We start from the raw sequence: 7,364 nt of genomic DNA on the forward strand, positions 1-7,364 counted from the left end.
TACAATGGGTACCCTGTTGGATTGTGAAATACTCGTGGCGCAGTTTCCAATATCACAGCCATATGCCGTATATACTAGAGTATAAGCTGACCCGAATATCAGCTAAGGCACCAAATTTTCCACAAAACTGCATTAAGAATGTGCTGAAAACTTGGCTTATACATGAGTATATATGATATAAGGCATTGTAGTATGGTAAACTGTTTCAATTTGTCATGAAAAATAGTTTCTGAGAATGGAAACAAAATTTTTAAAATGTTATTCATTTTCAAAAGCTCACCGCCACTGGGTCCATTCCAACACAGAGTGACCCCGTGAAACCAAGGAGAACTGGCCCTGAGGGTCTGAGAAAGAAGTCTTTGGGTGAGTAGAAAATCTGCCTCTTTCCAACGGAGAAGTTGGTGATTTCAAACTGATAACCTTGGGGTTCTCAGCCCAAAACAATCATGGTTAAGGATAAAAAAGAAAGTTGAAACATCTGGGAGTAACGTTAGTCAGTTTTAAATATATGTATATTGCACATTAAAATGTCTTTGTAAATTTTCTCTTCTCTGAATTATTAAATTATAATTTTCCTCAAGAGGACAAATGTAGTGTTTTTCAGGGGAGGAATCTCTGCTCTTGCTATGCAGGGACAAATAAGCAGGAATTTTCTATCTGGAATGCGGCAGCGGTGGGGGGGGAGGGTAAAGGATCAGAGTTATTGTTTATACATAATTACACAGAAGATAAACTAACTCCGATTTCTAAAAGTTAGGTTACTTATCATTTTAAACTTCTGTCCTATGAAACCAGACAGTAGCTGGTTCTTCCGGTATGGCATAAGGGACTCTTCATAGCTTTTAGCTGCCACAAGTACACAGTTGGGTTTTCAAATTATAATACAATTATAAACCACCACATTTCAGATTAACAAGACCATTGCTGCGAAAATATAAACATTCTAGAGATTTTCAACATAAATCTCAAATTTAGATGAACATTGGGATAACAGACACATCACTAGTTGATTTTAAAGGAGTGTAGGGTTTTTATATCTTCTGAGAACTATATCGAAAAAGGTGCTACAATAAACTATCTACTTTGCGTTTCAGTTGATCAGTTGTGTGGTTTAGAATAAAATTCATAAAATTACAGTAGTAGAAGCATGATCACTGTTTCATACAGTTGAATGACTAAAAATTTTGAATAGTTTATATAATGGACTGGTGCTACTACATTATACGATTATAATTGAAAGGGTGATTTGCATAGGCAAAGAGTAATTACGGAATTTGGAATTTAGCCAAGCTACTACTGAAAAGACTGATCTAAATACCTATTTAAGAATGAAGACAAGTGGCTCTTTTTCCCCCCTGAGTCTCTAAAATATTATGTGGAAAATCATATTTTATATTGACAAGATGTAAGTGCATGATAATCAGACTGAGTGTACATATGTGTATGCATATATATACATTTCAGATAGGCTTGCTAAATAACATACTAAATATTATTTAGTATGTTTTTGAGAACTGATTTGTTAACTAAAAAAAATTAAAATGAAATCCTTGAGATAAGGATTATTAGTAGGTAACTTTGGTGCCATGATATCTGTGTAAACAGATTTAAGCCATGAAAGGCAATAAAATATGCAGAATTAGCTATTACTCCTGTCAGTTAATTAAAAGCATATTCCACTTACAATAAAAGACTATACATTCCTAATATACAATATAATAAATTATTCTAATCTAGCTAAAATATTTGTTAACCTGCAACAATAAATAAATGGTTTATTAATATATCTTGCTTTGCAAAGCTGGACATCAAAATATTGTAAATACTCTTCTTTGTCACCATTCAGCAAACTTAAGAATGGGTGAATTGAGGTTAGAATTAAAAGTCAGGTCTAATTTCTTATAAGTAAATGGAGATCTTCGTCTGAAGCATTTTTATCCTAGAATATTGAGCACAACAGCCAAAATGAGTTATGAAAGGAAACGCAATCACCTGGCAGCTGAGATCAGAATATAATTATGATACACTTTTAACATGCTATGGTAGCCCAATGAAAACCAAAATGTGACAAGGTACGTATTTTATCCAAAAGGAAATTCAAGATTAAAGTGGTAAAAGATTTTGGGGAAAAAAATCTAGGGAAACTGATGCTTTCTAAATTGCAGAGGAATATATTTCTTTAATAATATTTTTAATTTGAATTTATTTATAGTATTGTGCTTGTTAACTTATTGACAATAAAATACATATCTAATCTATATAGGACTCCCTGAGCGGATCTAGTAGGTATAATAAAGTTGCATCATCATAATAAAACAGAATCTCTCTAGTGTGCTCCTGGAAACAAAAAACAAACTCATTACCATTGAGTCCATGTTGACTCATAAAGACCCCCTGTGAGTTTCTGAGACTACATCAGTTTAGGGAGTAGAGAGCCCATTCTTTCTCTCAGGGAGCTTCTGGTGGTTTTGAACTGCCAATCATAAGGATTGCATCCCAACACAGAACCACTCCATCACCAAGGCTCTTGCATTGGTCTCAAAGTCCACCTTTTGGTTACAACAGACCCTGGGGCATGTGGTCAATCGTTTCTTGTCTCCTCCAACACCCATCCTCTGGTTGCCATCTTTTAGCTCTGATGTTCTTTTCAGTATGATCTGGGCTGCTGAATCATAGCAGGGAGAGAGAGAGAGAGAGAGAGAGAGAGAGAGAGAGAGAGAGAGAGAGAGAGAGAGAGAGAGAGAGAGAGAGAGGAAAAGAGGGAGAGAGACCTCATGGTGTACTGGTTATGCATTAGACTGAAGCAGTTCAAAGCCACCAACAGCTCCTTGGAACAAATACATGGGAGAAAGACTGGGCTTTCAACTCCAGGAAGCAGTTTTAGAAAGCTACAGGAGGTCACTGTGAGTATTGGCTCAATGGAGCGTACACACACACACAAGTGTGTGCACATGTACATGTATTTATAGGTATTTATATATGTGATAAAAAAATTCCGAAAAGAAATACACACACACACACACACATATATAGAGAGAATTAACTATTACTCTCGTCAGGTAATTAAACATATATTTCTCTTGCAATAAAATAATGAATATTCCTAATATATAATATAATAACTGTGATAGTTACATAATCTGGGATCATTTTGAGAGGATTATGAGTGAAGGGATGGTCTAGTCTGTTAATCAGATCATAGCCAATGAGGCCTCTGTGTGGACATGACCTTCTCCTGAGAATTCTGGAAAATCCTATGTACCTTGTTGGAAAGAGATTATATCCGCTCACTTCCTGTGAGACATCCCTGAGGACAAGACACAAGGCACTTTGCTGATAGACCCCTTGCCCTAGGAACTGGAGAAGCCATGTATAGACACCTTGTCAGTGCTGAGATGCTTACAATGCTACTGGATCCAAAGACTTTCTACCCACTGACCTGTGATCTTCCTGCATTCCTTCCACCATTGCATGTGTTTCATGAGTCTGAAGAGGACTTACAGATTGGTATCGATCATATGGGCTAATATTGGAATTATGGGCTTAGACTGGACTGGGTTGGAATACTTTCTTAATGTACAATTACCCTTTATAAAAAACTCTCTCCTGTACACATATGAGTGTCTATGGAAGTGTTTCTCTTTTCTACCCAAACTGATACAGTTACCTGAGAAAATTTAAAAGGATCAAAAGCTTTCAAAGTATACTGTTTAACCACATGATTATAGCAATAGATGAAGAAAATATTTTAAAAACTCTAACACCCTTTCAGCAATCAATAAAGGAGGAGCAGATGGAAATGTTTATGGATTTGTTTCTCTAGTCTACCAGGGCTAGCACAATAATATATTTATATAACATCATAAATAGTCCTGATGTAGCTTTAAATACACATATAACTTCAATGCATATATATACTTATATTTATATATGTGTGTACATATAAACGACTGCTTGTACTGAATCATTTCCCCCAACAAACAAAATGGCTATCTAATAACCCAGGTGACTCCCTGTAACAAATCAACCTTTGGCTCTAGTCACTTACACTTATGCTAGGGCTAATACTCCTCTTATGATAAGATGAATAATTTCCTGACCTTGCTGTCTAGTAGCATACATGAAACCCTCTGAATTCTGACATTTAGAAGACAATTTTCAGTTCTTATATCACCCTATGAAATCAGTTTTCTTTGAAAATACATAAACTTCTTTTACAATCCAGCCCCAGCCATACTACTGACAGGCTTTATAGTCTCTAGACTTTAATGTTGTTTTTTTTTCTGATAGTTCAGGAAAAAGTCAATTACAGTCTAAATTGAAAATGACAATCCAAAATCCTGTAAAATCATCCATTCACTAATTTTCTTTTCCTTGCATGATACTAGCTTATTTTTATTACATTAAAACAGCAAAACCAGTATATGTGAACAAATCCTTATAAATGGTGTCTTCTCATAAATATATCATAATAATTTAATTTACCTTTAAGATAGCGGATTTCAAAATATTTTCAAAAGGGTTTTAAAAAGGTGATTTAGAGCTAGGCTCAAGGTAGCCACTCTTTTTCTGTAATGCTGCAGTTACAGACTTCTCCCAATTTAGCACATTATTTTGAAACAAAGACAACACCACTCCCCCAGGTGCCATTGGGTCTCTTCTGAGTCATGAAGATCCTTTGGAACCATGACCCTGGGGTCCTCCCACAGCTGATTTGTGTCGGAGTTCATCCCAGTTCTTCTTCACCCAGTACTGTTGGTGTATTCAACGGCGCCATTCTTATGATTTCCAAAAGCCATAGTGATAAATTCTGTGAGTAAATACCATTTTGTAAGGAATGCAGATTGTGTGTAATGTGGCTGTGGCCTAAATGTCTGTGTGTGTGTGTGTGTGTGTGTGTGTGTGTGTGTGCGCGCGTGTGCTTTCTTCCACAGGTTAAGCCATAAACCAATATAAAAGCTTTATTTGGCACACCTCATCTATTATATACATATCTCACTCACTGCGGTCGACATCAGTTTTAGTGCACACTCAATGACATAGTCTCTGAAGAAAGCTGCATTCAAGGACTTGGGCGCTCAGACCAGCGCTGTTCTATTACACATTTGCATTTCTAGCCCCAGTGCCTGTGAGTTAAAGTTTATTGTGCCAACCTGGCCCATAAACACATGTAAGGTTAATTGAAGGGCAGAGAGATAAATGGCTCATGAGCCTCACCTTTCTAGTTCTCTGGTCTCTTGCTTTCTGATGGTCGGATCAGGGTGCAGCTGCCTTAGCCAGTTCCCTGCTTCAGCTTGCAAGGCTTACTTCCTGCAAGACATCCCTGAGAAGAAGCCACATGGATCTACCCCAATGGAGCCCTGGGTGCTGGAGCAGCCGTGTGGAGACCCCTGCCAGGGCTGAGATGCTGACACGCTCACTGAATCGGCTTGCCTCCTGCAGTCAGTGTCATTGCATCTGTTTTGTGAGATGGAGGAGGATTTTGTGGATTGGTGTCGGGCATATGGGCTAATGTTGGACTTTTGGGCTTGGGCAGCACTGGGTTGGGATGTTTTCTTGATGTGCACTTACCCTTTATATAAAACACTCTCTTATACATACGAGTTTCTGAGGATTTGTTTCTCAAAAATACCTAGACTAACAGTCTATATAAGATTATAGGACACGTTTTGATCAGGGTTCCTTTGGCAGTAAAGCCAAACTACCAAACCTACTGCTACCCAATCAGCCCCTACTCCTACCTACTCTCCAAGGCAGGGCATGACTGCTTCTTGGAGTTTCTGAGAAAGCAAACTTTTATAGGAGCAGATTAGCCGGGTGCTTAACCCACTGTTCCAAGGCTCCTTTGTGGTCGTAAGACATTCATTGTACCTGGACTAATTCACAGGGTCCTTGTGGTTCTGTTCCACAAAAGGAAAATTGAGCTATGGAATAGGGGGACTGGACATTTTCTCTATGACAGCCTCTTCTATTAATGCAGTATGTGGTAACGACTTGATAGCTGTTTTGTTTTTGACTTGTTTTAATTGGCTACTCTGACACATAGGTGTTCAGCTCAGTGTCCTGGTGGATTAGTGTAGAAATTCTTGTATGGAAATAACTTAAAAATCTAACAGCAGCAATTGTGAATAATGTAAACAACTGTACTTTTTATATGACATTTGTGTTGTATATTCAATATTCAATATGGAGAAACATCAAAATTACAAAGTCTGTGGTTACATCAAATATATAAGCTTGAAAAATGATTTGAATATAAGAACACAGAACAATCATATGGATGCATATACTATATTTCTGTTGTTGACTAACATTTGTGCTGAGGTTCGATGTGAGTCATGCACACATCTCTCCCAGGGGCACACAACTCTCATTCAGTTGAGCAACATGAAAGGCCATCATGCCATCAAAGGACAATTTATCAAAGCAGCATTTATTTCAGGACAGGAGAAAGAAAAGTTAAAATATTACTTCATGTTGAGTATAGTAAAATGTGCAGTATTGAAATTGCAAAATGTTTACAGCTATAATGAAATTAACTTAATCATGTGCTCCTTTAAAAGACAGTATTTTCAAATTATTCAGACATGAAAAAAGGTTTCAAGTGGCATTTTCAAAGGCATAATCTCAAAGGAAAGGCAGACTTTAGATTTATAGCAATATAAATGAAAAGCTCTGTATGAGTTTATAATATTATTAAGGGCAACACAATTATTTTCCAAATCAGCTGTTTTATTTTGATCAGATTCATGTTCCATTCATTATGGGTATATGCAATAAAATTGTAATCTATTATCTTATTTTATAGTCAAATGTAATTTTTGTATGTATTTCCATATTTGTTCCATCAGATTTATTTCATTTACAAGAATTAACTTCAATTGTTGGGAAATATATGGTTATAGTAATAAGCTAGTTGCATACTTCTTCATAGTTCACAGTTTTTAAAATGCAATATTTCATTAGATCCTCAAATAACTTAGGAAATAATATATTTATTATATTTTAGATGAGGCTAATCAAAATGATGTTGTGACAAGTCTGGTCACTTTACAAAAGAACATTTTAATTAAAATATTCTAAAAATCATTTTGAATATCTCTTATGCTGTAGGATATTCTTTATTTGGTACAATGTAAGTGAAAGGTGTTCCATTTCTTGTTGCTAATTGCTTTTAAGTAGGCTCTGAGACATAGTTGTCTTCTGTTGCTCTTGCTGTGAGGTGCCATCAAGCTGGGTCAGACTTATAATACCCCTGTATACAGTAGAACAGAACACTGCTCCATCCTCACAAACGTTGTTCTGTTTGAGCCCATTGGTTCAGTGACCATGTCAATCCATATCCTTGGATATGGTGTCAATCC

Source organism: Tenrec ecaudatus, chromosome 2, assembly GCF_050624435.1.
Source record: "Tenrec ecaudatus isolate mTenEca1 chromosome 2, mTenEca1.hap1, whole genome shotgun sequence".
Taxonomy (NCBI): Eukaryota; Metazoa; Chordata; class Mammalia; order Afrosoricida; family Tenrecidae; genus Tenrec; species Tenrec ecaudatus.